General features: G+C 36.7%; 2 protein-coding genes across 3 annotated transcripts in view; one reads left to right on the top strand and one right to left on the bottom strand.

The window, feature by feature from the left end:
- Nucleotides 1-1,678, bottom strand: part of LOC131427427 (uncharacterized) — a 215,491-nt gene extending 213,813 nt beyond the window's left edge. Inside the window, exon 1 of one of the 2 annotated variants that reach the window (XM_058590598.1) lies at nucleotides 278-1,678. The gene's annotated coding sequence lies outside the window, so the exon portion shown is untranslated. The remainder of the gene's footprint in view (nucleotides 1-277) is intronic. The other variant, XM_058590599.1, reaches the window with a different exon arrangement.
- The window catches only part of LOC131427429 (acetylcholinesterase), a 217,780-nt gene that overhangs the window by 9,918 nt on the left and 193,949 nt on the right, over nucleotides 1-13,913 (top strand). The window lies entirely within an intron of this gene.

Raw genomic sequence — 13,913 nt, 5'->3', positions numbered from 1 at the left:
CGATTGCACGCTTTCCAAGTTAATAGTTGTTCAACAGAAAATGTTCAACTTTCATTGGTGAAAAGTTTTCCATCGACCGGGTTTCCGCTGGCCAATCAGCATACAATTGAAAACTGCATACCGCAAACTGGCCACCACCAGAGATAAATTCAAAACCATAAGAAACCATTTGCAATGCGAAGTAGTATCGATGCGGTCGTCTACACGCCCTCCCCCTCCCCAGTGCGGCCTGCTTCCATTAGGCCCATAATTGAAGGCGAAGAAAACTAAAACTTACCAATTTGCGCTTGATGGCCGACCGCGTCAGATTCCCGTTGACATACACCTGAGCGCGGGCTGCAGTCAGTCAGCGAGACCAGGTATTATCCAACACTTCGAGCGCTATGACTTGTCCAAAATAAAGCTCGAGTTTATATAAACTAAACGCAAACACAGTCGTTGTGTTTTTCCACCGCCTTTTCCTTTACTTTCCTCGGTTTACAATGCTCTAGCACTTTTGAAAATACCGGGACATGAACGCGAGAGAAGCTGGTGAAAACTCTTCGTGTGTAGGTATATATAATTCAATGAATTTAAAATAATCAAAGTGAAACTCCTTTTTCCTCGCTCTGCTCCACATCACAAACCACTACCGAATCGTAAGACACTTTTCCTCCTTTCCTGTAAAACTGCAAGCCTCCACCCAACTCGAATTGTGACTTCTTTTAGTTGCTATTTAGTCACGGTTAATTGAACAATTGCAAAACGGAACACTGATTGTCGGATAACTATGATTCACTTAGATACCCTTGAGAGGTTTGCGTTTTATGATGATTGAATAATTCACTGATTTTGCGCTCCTTCGTTGTCCACACTCTGCAATTGCAGCACAACACAACTACATTTGTTTGGCAATCTTGAACTGTTGGAGCTTATCATTAGCCGTGCGCCGAAGGCTTAAGAATCGAACACTATGAATCAAGGTACTGCACGTCAGATGAGTTCAACAACTTATGACTGGTCTGCAGCACGTAACTTTTTTAAAGCCAGCTATCCAACCGAAAAAAAATCACTATATTTCACTTCGTTTCGCGCACACTCCTCATCCGATTGTGCTGTCAAAAAGAAAGAACTGCAATATCTTTCCAATTTCAACCTCAGATCACAAGCAATTTCTACGTTTCTCTCCAAACGGTTTACTTCCTTGGCCGTGTCAAATTCGAAACACTCAGCACTCTATAATCCGTTAACTAGCAAACTAGTGAAAATGAAACTCAACTCATTACAAGATTTGCAGATAAACGTCCAACGATAGAAGATCTCGTACGCAACAGCTGGTGTGCTATCTGAAATAGCTCTGAAACCGATATAGCAACAGATAAACGCCAAACTCCGTAAGCTCAATGGCCGGAATTGGCCTAACTGAATACCTGGAGTGGTCGGTCTCCCGGAGTGCACCAGAACGCGGGGAAGCAACAAAGCACGCGAAACGCGACTCCTTTCGACTACGGCAAAATACACGTCCAGCTCCGTCGGTGCCTCGTTGCCAAATGAGAGAATGCTTCAATCGGCGGTACTGAAGAGCACCAACATCGGGGCCAGTGCGAAAGAGAAAAAGACTCTGACGCTGCAAGCGGGAGTTCTTTGCTTGAGGTGCTTACGATCGGTGATGCTGGATTGGCTGGCTGGCAAATAGGATCGTGTCCGTTGCGGTGTGTGCTGGTAAAGAACTAAAGAACTGAGAGAGGGTCGTTTTTGGGAACAGGACATCCAAAGAACCAGTCCGCGGATTGCGATTGAGCTTATATTGATCGGTTAATCTAGTGGTCGTTGTGGTGTTTGTGCAAATTGGCAGCAAGCTTGAGTAATTCAACCAGAAGAGTTCATTTTTTTCTGCTTCATTGATTTTACTAACGAGCAATTTCAGATATTAAGGATCAAAGGTAAACCAAGTTTACTTGGGATGGTTATTTGTGTATCACGCACAATTTATTTGGTTCGTATGTCATAGATCTATGTATTTATATAAGCGGAGCAACCAATTTAACAAAGTGGCTTGAACGATTGAGCTTAAAACAATCTTCTTTAGCAATAATTTTTACTACTGAACTATCAGTTTTGATAAATTTTTCATCAATGTTTGATGGAAAATGGCTTACATTTTATGAGTGTAGATTTTAATTCCCTAATAAAAAAGTTAGCAACACTGCTTCAATGCATTTGTATAAGATCGCATTACACAAAATAAACAAAACTAAATGTTTTCTGTTGAAAAAGCAGTTTTCCGGAAAACTAAATAGTTTTACGACAACCTTTCATATCCATTGGCTGGCAAAAATTTGCTAGACCTAGCTGAAATTTACATGATTTGAAGCATTCATTATGCTTGCATGATATGTAGCAGTAAAACACACAGTGTGATTATACGTTCAATGTTTACGCGATGAAAATTATTATGTTGAGCTTAATTTTCATTTTTTTAACTGTGTATACATATAGTAAAAAGTAAGTTTTATGTTTCTACATACATTTAAAATTTAACCGATAAAATAAAGTTAGAATTTACTAATCTCTTTTTCTTTCTCTTCTTCTCTCTCTCTCTCACTCGAGAATATTCAACAAAAACCTAAGTTAATCGAATTTCTAGTCGAAATATCTCAAGAACGATTATTTCTAGGACAAAAATCATTATGATCAAATTCATTGAATTTGAAGTTTTGCAATAGTGTATAAATTATATTACCTTGCTTCTACAATTTTAAACAGGCACTAATCAGATCATCGACAAATGTTGGTTTTAAGATCTGGTTCAAAATAAAAACATTGCAAAAAAAAAGTTAAAGGTGCAAATGCAATTTGTACTTTTTTTAAATTGTATATTGTTTTTCAGTATATTTTTGTGAACTTTTGATTTTTTGATAACTTATTTTCCACCATTTTGATGAAATCAATAGTGCTCAAGTTATAATGATTCGAAGAAAGTGCTTGCAAAAAAAAAACACCGGGTGTTGTTTCGAATCGGTCTTTCTATACCTGCCAAACGAATGCTTAACCATTCAGGTGACTACACTCCATTATCCCTAAGGTATCGACGAAATCTTGGTTCAGGGGGATGAACGTGAGTCGCGATTTCATTCGTGTGATGTCTCGACTCATGTCAAACCACTACACATTCAACGCACATCTCCGGCGTATTGGGCTCACGGAGAGCGGTCTCTGCACCTGTGGCGACGGTTATCAGGACATCGAGCATGTCGTGTGGTCGTGCGTAGAGTATCGTGACGCCAGGTAGAAGCTACTGGAATCCCTTAGGGCCCGAGGTAGACCGCCTGAGGTTCCGGTTCGATATGTGTTGGTGAGTCGGGATGGTTCCTATATGTTTCTTATTTATCAATACCTTAAACATATTAATATACAAGTGTGATCCGTTGTATTTGGCATAGAAAGTTTTCCTTACTCTTTTCGAGACTAAGAATACTCTTCATCTATAGGTTCGACACTAACATCCGCCCGATTCTCCCAATCCCCCGTCTGTCTACCATCTTTATCGATACTAACAAGATCTTTTTGCTGTTACTAACTTTTCGCTCCCCTTTCCCCAATTTCTTCACCATCTCGATGTCAACTAACTAAATATTTGTCGTTATTAGTTATTTCGTTTCCATACCCCCATTTAACAATCCGTTTTTCTCAAAAATTACTTCTCTATTTTTTTTCTTCATATTATTCGGCAACATCACCATCATCGCCGCTCCAGTTGATGACTAACATGCGGGCCACCCACCGGGTCTTCGCAGCCTGGGGGTGTTTTCCGCGGTCTCACAGAAGGATGCGGCAATTTTAGATACATTCCCACGTCACCTGGCTGATTCCAAGAACGGAGGACCACTCCTTTCGATAACTAGCACGCGAGCCACCGGCCGGGTCTTTTACTCGTGGGTGTCTTCCGTGGACCCATACGGACAAGCATACGGCCACTGCCATTGAGTAGCAACGTCACCAGAAAAACATTAGAGGCCAGCACCTACACAATCCTTATTATTAGAAAATGCCTCTGGCATCATACAGCTAACGCATTGTGCCTTAATAAATATATCTTATGAAAAATGCTTAACCATTTCTGGTATTGTTCCTAACCTAACCAAAATTTTACATTAAAACATTTAGAATTTCATATATGTGCTAGCAGATTGAACGGAGCTATCTATTAAATTCATATAACTGTGCACCTTAAAATCTTACACGTGTACTAAAAATAATGTGTGTATCGTAGGGATGTCCGATACCGAGTCGATACTTTGAGGTATCGATACTTTCTTTCAAGAATCGGGTATTTTTGGTATCGATATCGCATCAGAGCGATACTGTTTGTATCGATAGTTTTGGTCTCAATACTTACAGTGTCGCAACATAATGAAGTAAATTACAATTACGACGGAACAATGTGTTTAAATTGTAGAGGCTTTAATCTTAAGGTCATTCGCCTTTTCGGGATAGAAAAACTTTCTAACCTATGTGCGGAATTGGGAATCGAACCCAGGTGGGCTGCATGAAGGGCATCACGCTATACCCGTCCCCAATGGAACATTTTTATTTCTTCGGCTTCGACAAATCGCCAAACTGAAATTCGTTCGACAATCTCACTTCGTCCCACAGGTGCGCTGAAAGAGAGTGCAATGAGAGAAAACCACCAGGTCATACTCTCAGAGAATTCAATCATTTCAATATTTCACACTCACTGTACTTTCTTTCAGTACGCCTAAATAGCGAAGGAATAATAGCAATGAATTAGAATTTCCGCACACAAAGTGGCGTGCGGAAATTCTTTGACGAAAAAAAAAACTGCGAAAGGCGAAGTGCAATCTATATGGCAAGGAATATGCGTATAATTGAATTGTAACAATCTCGATGTGATTATCAATTGAAGTGAAAACAATTTAGACGTACTGAACATCAAATGCAATAGTTTTCTGTTTTCAAGAAATATTGCAGATAAATCACACATTAAAGACCCAGAAAGTATGGACGCACGTTGATTTCGCTGTAAATACTTCACAAGTGTTAGATATTCACATTTTATTCGATATACTGATAATGTTAGACTACAACAACAGAATATTATTCTCAACATTTGCTACTTAGTCATTGTAGATTAGCTGGCGCACCTTCTTGCGAGCGTTCCTTATTACATTCCGTACAGACTTCTTGGTGACAAGTTTTGACACATTTCTCGAACTGTTGAATGCTTACGGCTGCCGAGACATGTTTTCTAAGATGTGCCTTCGTTAATGCCCAAAATTCCTCAATTGGTCGAAGTTGTGGGCAATTTGGTGGATTCATGTCTTTTGGGACGAAAGTGACATTTTTGGTAGTATACCATTCTACCGTTGATTTCGAGTAGTGGCAAGAAGAAAGATCTGGCCAGAAGACAACAGGATCCTTGTGGCTTCGAATCATGGGTAGAAGTCGTTTTTGTAAACATTCCTTGATGTATATTTCGCTGTTCATTGAAGCAGTGGTGATGAAGGGTTTCGAAATCTTACCGCAGCTACAAATTGCTTGCCGGACCATAGCTTTCTTACCAAATTTTCCGACTTCAATCGATGTCTCGCACTTCTCGCACCGTATAATATTGTGGTCCCAGCAAGGATTTGTAATCGAGTTTCACGTAGGTTTCGTCGTCCATGATTATGCAGTTCAAATTTCCAGCAAAAATCGTATTGTACAGCTTTCGAACCCTCGGCCTGATCGATGCTTTTTGTTTCGGACTACGTTTTGGTTGTTTCTGCTTCTTATAGGTTCGAAGATTCAAACGTTCTTTAGCACGAAGGACATTTTACTTCAAAGTGCCCACTTTTTTGCCACATCCCGAACTGAAACCTCCTTCTTTTGCTCGAATGCCTTCAGTATACGTTTATTCAACTGAGGGTTAGCAGGACCTTTTTTTCGACCCGTTTTCGGTTTATCCTCAAAGGTGTTATCCTCATCGAACTTCCTGATTGCATTTCGCACGACTTTTTCACTTACTCCTTCCATTTTTGCTATCTTTCTCAGTGACAGTTCGCGTTCTGTGCACCATTTGTACACAATTTTTCGACGTTGTTCTGCTGAAAGTCCACGCATTCCGAAGCAAACTAATGAAAACGAATAAACAACTGCACAAGTGGTTAGAGAAGAATGTAAACAACAGGACGCAGACATAAAAATTGACAGATTCTGAACCATTGCGAAATGGCAGCGGTTTTTGGTTGCGTCCATACTTTCTGGGGCAGTCTTTATTACATCGAAACAACGTATTGAGTACATTACATCACCTTAACTGAATACTGTATATGATTCTGATATGAAATTATGCATCTTTTCTTGTAATATTTAAACCTTTAGAACAGCACCAAGATTATTCTGATATTATATATTAAGTGGTGGTGAGTAGTGATGTGCAGCAATTTTGATGTAATATTGCAAATGTGTTGGTGTCGTTCTAAAGGTTGTAATATTACACGAAAATATACATAATACAGATAGATACATTATGCACAACCCAAACGCAATTGATAACTACTAAAATTCTGATTTTGTTGTAGGTTTGCCGTAGAATCTCAAAAAATAGGTAAAAGATCGGAAATTTTAAAATTTTCGAGTCACATTGCATTGCACAGTGGTCCGGACCCACAATTTAGGGGGACAAAAACATTTGTGGCTTAACCTTATACTTTAGAGCTATGATGTCTTCAAAACAAATGATCAGTGAAGATAAGCCATATGTCGATGTACATGTATACATGGTACTAGGGTGGCTCTTATTATTAAGGTGATCTAAAACTTATTTTCCGGATGTATTGAGATAGAGGACTGCATTCTTCGGCAAAATTGTAGATAAACTTATATCGAGCAGTTTTGCTGAGGACACCATAGTAGTATCTGCAACGGTTTTAGTGTTACAGCTATTTTTAAAGAGCAACTTAGGGTGTTCCTCAAAAAATCAGATTTTTTGCTCTAGCATTTATACTTTTCTCTTTTCGTATAGGTATCTTTGAACATCTTTTAGAGTTTGATAAAACCAATTTTTATTGACTTCAGATTAGCGTTTCTGAACCAGGTAGCGTTTCTGAACAGGTAGTGTTTTCTGAACCGAAGTTATGAGCAAAACTAGTTCAAAAACAGGTTATTTTTAAACTGCTATATCTAACATTAAGGCAAACGAAAAAAAATTCGTTTCTTGTATTTGACAGAAAATATTTTCGTGCATGTTTATAAAAAAAGTCGGAGGAGATATTTTTTAAATTTTTTTAAATTATGTTCAAACAATAGGTTTTTTAATTGAAAAATAACAGATCGGCTGAAAAGTTCGTATCGTTTCTATGAGAGGGCGCCACTAGAATTAAATCCATACCATTTTCAGTTATTTTCATACCAACCTTCAAAAGATACGTGTATAAATTTGACAGCTGTCTGATTATAAGTTTGTGAGATATTGCATTTTGAGTGAAGCTACTTTTGTTATTGTGAAAAAAATGGAAAAAAGGAATTTCGTGTGTTGATGAAACACTACTTTTTGATGAAAAAAAGTGCCGCCGATAAAAAAATGGCTTGATGAGTGTTATCCAGACTCTGCACCGGGTGAAGCAACAATTCGTAAGTGGTTTGCAAAATTTCGTACTGGTCATATGAGCACCGAAGACGATGAACGCAGTGGACGTCCAAAAGAGGCTGTTACCGATGAAAACGTAAAAAATCCACAAAATGATTTTCAATGACCGTAAAGTGAAGTTGATCGAAATAGCTGACACCCTAAAGATATCAAAGGGACGTGTTGGACATATTATTCACGAATATTTGGATATGAGAAAGCTTTGTGCAAAATGGGTGCCGCGTGAGCTAACAATCGATCAAAAACAACAACGAATTGATGATTTTGAGCAGTGTTTGGAGCTGTTATTCACTCCGGAGTCCAATCGACAGTCAGCTGAGTGGACTGCACGCGATGAACCGAACCCAAAGCGTGGAAAGACTCAACAATCGGCCAGTAATGTTATGGCGTCTGCATTTTGGGATTCGCATGGTATAATTTTCATCGACTACCTTGAAAAGGGAAAAACCATCAACAGTGACTATTATATAGCGTTATTAGAGCGTTTGAAGGACGAAATTTAAAAAAAACGGCCTCATTTGAAGAAGAAAAAAGTTTTGTTTCATCAAGACAATGCACCGTGTCACAAGTCGATGAAAACCATGCTGAAATTGAACGAATTGGGCTTCGAATTGCTTGTAAACTTGTAAACAAAAATCAAGCAATATTTTCTTTAAATTGTAGTTGGTTTCTTTTGCCATGGGTTAGTATATGAAATTCATATAATTTTACGTTCTATTTCTTATTGTACAAAGCCATTGAAATAATTTAAAATTATTGTGTTGTCACAAAATTTATTTTAATAATAAAAAACAAATTCCAGTATTTTAACTTTGATTTGCAGAAACGTTGGAACGCAATATATATCAGAAATTTTGAAATTTCCGATCTTCTACCGATTTTTTGAGATTTTACGGAAAAAATAAACAAAAAAACCTAATTTTAGTAGTTATCAATTCTGTTTGGGTTGTGCATAAAAATTGTTTAGATCGTTTGTCCAATACAAAAATATAACTATTTTTTGAGTTTTAGGTTATTTACTAAAATTTTCAAAATTTTCAGTGAAATCCAAGTTTCAGTTTTTTTTTGTAAATTTTGTTTATAATAAATTTCCAACTAAAATAATAAAAAAAGGCATAAAATTTAAAAGTTTTGATTTGATTTTGTTTGGCAAAACTTTGAGTTATATACAAACATGTGAAATAAAAATGAAAAATTCATACATATTTATAAATTCATCGATTTCTTAATGTTTTCTTTTGATTGTGCAGGAATGGTAGTTGAGCGAAAATTGTAGCTGGTATCACTAGCAATCAAATGATGTGTAAAAATATATAGGTCATCGCTTTGAATTTCGAGATATTTACGATCATTGTAGAAAGTCTCATCTTTTCTTAGGTCATCTATCTACAGTTTTCATTATAACTTTGGGTAGACAACCCTATTTTTAGTTTTGTTCAGTGCATTTTATTTCTGGAAGTAGTACCTTTCCAATGGTGAACAAATTTTGAAGATCGGTTGACTAACAACAAAGTTATGACTCGGTAAAGTTGAGGTTCTCAATATTCGATTCGCGATGCAGGTGCCGCATGAATGCAGATAGGGCACATTTTGAGCTTGTAAAAAAACTTGGAACGGAAAAAATCAGATTTTCATTAGTTTTTCCTAAACGATCGTCAATAATGATATACTTAAAATAATCTACAAACTTCAGAAAATTCGAGGTTGTAAAATTTATCGAAATTGGTCAAGTAACAACTGAGCTATGATAGCTCAGAGTTACCGTTCCAACTTTTTTTTAGGCTTGGTGCTCCGCGTAAATTTTTTAGGCTTGGTATTAGGAGTGTAAAGATGTGTTCTTCGATTTTTGTTTAAGATTGTTTGTAAACTGTTTGTAAGCTGAGCTATCAAGGATGAATGCTTGTTCATTTGTGACGTTACGATAGAAAATCTAATACTGTGACAAGTTTATTTGACTTTAGTAAAGTGAATAAGTGACAGTATACAAGTGTAGTGGAATTAAAAAAAAAGATTCAGACCAAATTGACTTGCATGTATCTACATTGTTTTGTAGAACCCTGGTCATTAGTGACCACCTAGTATAAGCCAGCCCAGGTTGTCCGGGTTTTTGAGCGTGACAACAATGTCTTTATAAATTATATGAATTTGATAAATGAATGGAACAACTATGTTTTCAGTTTCCTCGGTGATCCTTTTTTATTCTCAGCTGCAATAAGCAAAAACCTAGGGTGATTCATGCTTAGCTGCAATAATCAAAACTCAGAGTGAGATCTTGTCTCTGTTCGATAGGTTGACTTTAAGTATAAGATGAAATTAGAAGCTTTTGCTTCGAGTATTAAAGCAGCAGTAACAGCATTATTGATCAATTTTCGACTTTATTTCTGCAGTATAGCTTCTAAGAGCCGAAGAAAAGATATTGTATTCGATTTTATTACAATTCATTGATTAAAAGCGAATTCGATTCGATTTTTATGCTGAAAAATTTGTTATCATGGCTCGATAACGGTCGAGTGGTTGCGATAGCTCGTTCTCGAAAAAGTATGGTCCAATTAATTTGTCGATTTTTAGTGACGTTGAAGCGGAAGTTTGTTTTGTTTATGGTTACATTCAGAACGAAAAGTGCCTTGTTGCTCATAATCATTTGAGGCTATAAGAAACCACCGTCATTCTCAGCCATGTTGACAAAAAATGACTCGGAAGTATATAAGATATATAAGTGATCATTCCGAAAAATACGCTCGATGAGCGACTGAATTCGTCATACTTCTAGTCATAATCGGTTGCTGCAGTTGAATCGGAATCCTGTTAGAAAATGTAATGAATTTCTTATCAAATTTCGGATAATTGATTGGGTACAATTACGTTTCGACTCAGATTGATGAAAACCTGTCCGTGAAACTGAATGTGATTTCTTCCTGTGCGGTTTGAGTCATGTTATGTTTGTTGGAAGAAATGACATCTGAATTCAGTAGAATTGTGGTAATACTAGTAGATATTGATTTTAGGAGCACTTTGTCAAAAATTGATCAATTTCTTTTTTAAATTTTTATTAAATGTATCATAAGGGTAACAGAGATATTTTGGCTACATCATATATTTTGGCCCACCTAACAAAGTTTACGGATTTAACCGATGTTAAGTAACCCATGGTGCATCAATTTGAAGCTAATCACATTAAACTACCTATTGCGGAAGGGTTTTTCAAAGATATTACAACATTTGGTGGATATTTTTACAAAGTGGGTCAAAAAAATAATCCTAAAGTGGGCCAAAATATCTCTGTTATCCTAATTCCTAATTTTTTATGAATGCTATTGTCAGAAATAATAGAACAAATGTTACACCACACGAATGTTCGTAAAACGCTTCCAGTCTTTTGCAGACAGCAAATTCGAGAGTTGAGAATCTCAGTCAGTTTTTTAGATCTAGGTTCGTCTCTGACCTACGTTCATTAACTTTTGAAAATATAAATTATGAAAATATAAACAATTATCTCACTCAATAAACGGACCGCGTTCAACAATGATTTTTATTTATTTATTTGGGAGCAGAGATTTTGTTTTAACAATCATAATTTTTTGTTATAATGCTAACTGCTATCTGAATAATTTTAGAGTAAGCTAAAAAATAACTTGCTCGGAAACATACGTAGAACTAAAGGAATAGATATGAACATGATGATTCAATAGTCCTCGAATCATAAATCGGAATCCACAAAAGCAAAACAAAATCCTGGTCATTTCGAATTTGCATTTGCGGCTCCTCTTCGGTACAGACTGGCTTAACAATCCCGAACCCATTACGAGCCAACAGAGTAACCAGTGCTGACGATGTTCACGACGTCAAACAAGTGGCAAAACTGGTTTTCGCTGTTAGTCACAAGAAGCCCTGATTCTATGGGTTGCAATTTTTCGTTAGTTTTGCGCCGAGGTCTGTGGCTCGTGCTGTTTCTACACGCTTTTTTTACTTCTGACGTAAGTACATGGCTGCATGTTCTCTTTCCGAAGCGTTCCAAAACTCAGCACCCGAAAGCTCGCTCAGCCGGCCGCATCAAGTAGAAGAGAGTGAGTTACCAACTAAGCTTTGGCATGTTTGGAAACCAAACTTTGATATAGAAGCACTCGGTGAGAATCCAAACATTGCGAGTTTTATAATAGTCGAATTAAAAGGGTTTAGAAACAACCGTATTGATATAATTTAACAACTAGCATTACAATTACTACATGTCTCGAGTTTGTTACATCAATCAACCTTATGCAAACTACTACGGCGCAAAGTGTAGAGCTTTGAGAATAAGCGAGTGCTTTCCGATTTATCGAAGCTTTTTGTGACAAAGCTAAGAACACTCTTAATATTTATCCATTATAATTGAGTACAAATAATTACTTAAAGATCAGCGGAATGCGAGAGTGTTACTTCTCGAATATTTTTTTCAATTCAGCATTCAACTGTCCTATATGTTTTTGTTGAGTAGATAAAGCTTTATGGATATTTTTTTTAGAATAATTCATACTGGTTTATAAATTCTCATATTCACACTTTAGGACCTCTTCTATCCATTTAGAGCCTCAATTCAACTCACTAATGCGGGAAAAACAAGTTTCTTGAATGTTCTAACACCAGTATTGTAAGAGAATAGGGTCCTCTACTCTCGTGACAAGAGACGGTTCAAGAAACATACCGCTCTAGTGTCCAGAAGAGACTTGTAAAGTTTGATTTTTTTTCTCATTTCTAAAGCCTAAAGGATGTCAAAGTATGATGAAATCCACCTCTCTTTCTCATATTATTCATATTCTCATATTTACGGTAATACTGTGCGATCCATCGAAATACTTTTTTTTATTTTTTGCATAAATAAAAAGTTCAACTTAGAAGACCTACTGATTGAAATAGTTTAGGAAGTCTTTGAAGATTTCATAGATTTTTGCATAATACCACGAATCTGAATGTATGTTTGTGAAAAGTAGAGTGAGTGTGGTGTGTTAATGCATTTCTTTTGGCATTCAAACAGTTTCATTAAAACATTTTTAAGATTATATTCTTTGCCATTAGAAGAATTTTGAGCTAGTAGTTTTCAATCGAGTCTAAGTCTTTCGAAATCGATTCAGGCATCTCCGAGAAGAGAAGACTACACTTGCCGAACCGAAAATGCTCGTCACAAGCCTTTCAAACTTGATGATTACATTGTAGCTTTTAAATAAACCTAAGTTTATGGAAATTCATTAACTCAACTTCGCGAAAATTAAGTCGATGAAAGATATGCGCTTAGCTGGTCACGTCACTTATATCATTATTTCTCCGAAACCGGAAGTGACAGCCATATGGAATTCGACCTTCGGTCCAATAGTAGCTTCCAAATAGGCCTAGACATGCTAAAATCAGTTCAGCCATTCCAGAGAAAATCGGGCAATAAAAACGCGTTTTGTCGGTTACATCACTTATACAATTATATCTTCAGTGAAAGCAATTTGATTTTTTAACTTGATCGTTGGCTCAATTGCCGCTTTCAAACGAGTTCGAGCTTGTTGAAATCGGTTCAACTATCCCGGAGAAAATAGAGCCTAAAATCATTGCTTTTTGTCGGTTACGTCGGTTTTATCTCCACAACCGAAAGTGACAGCCTGTGATCTTCGAACATGATCAAAAACTTCGTAGTAGCTTCAAACGAGCCTAAGTTTGTTGAAATCGGTTCAGCCATCTCTGAAAAAATTGAACGGTAGAAAATAACGTGTTCTGTCGGTTACGTCACTTATTCCATTAAATCTTCAGAACCGTCCAACACTAGCTTTCAAACGAGCCTTATCCACATGAATTTTATATGGAACCATAAGTCCTATCATTTCCCTTTAGATTTGGGAAAATCGGTTTTACCTTTCCTGAGAAAATGATGTGAGTTCTATTTTGTAATTTTCATCGCTTTTTCCGGTATTTCTGGAACCAGAATTCGGGAACCAGTATAATCCAGTTTTTCGGGTTAATAATTTACAATATATATAAATTGGAATAATTTGGAGTCGCGTTTGGAAAATGCCTGTGGGTCCATGTGTATATGTATGAATATGGACTTAAATGTGCTGAATAATTTCATTAAACGATGCTTAGGGGATAAGATGGTGGATAAGTGGATTTCTCAACGAGTAAAATCTGAATCATTGCTTTCACAACTAAAATTTTATGCTCCTAGTCGCCATCTCAGAAGTCGTCAAATATTTTCGGAATAAAATATAAAACAAATTATGCCAAAAATAATTCTGGTAATCAAATGATGCGCTTTTATAACGAA

Source organism: Malaya genurostris, chromosome 2 (assembly GCF_030247185.1).
Source record: "Malaya genurostris strain Urasoe2022 chromosome 2, Malgen_1.1, whole genome shotgun sequence".
Lineage (NCBI taxonomy): Eukaryota > Metazoa > Arthropoda > Insecta > Diptera > Culicidae > Malaya > Malaya genurostris.
The sequence above is the reverse complement of the archived record's forward strand: the minus strand, read 5'-3'. Positions and strand labels throughout refer to the sequence as shown.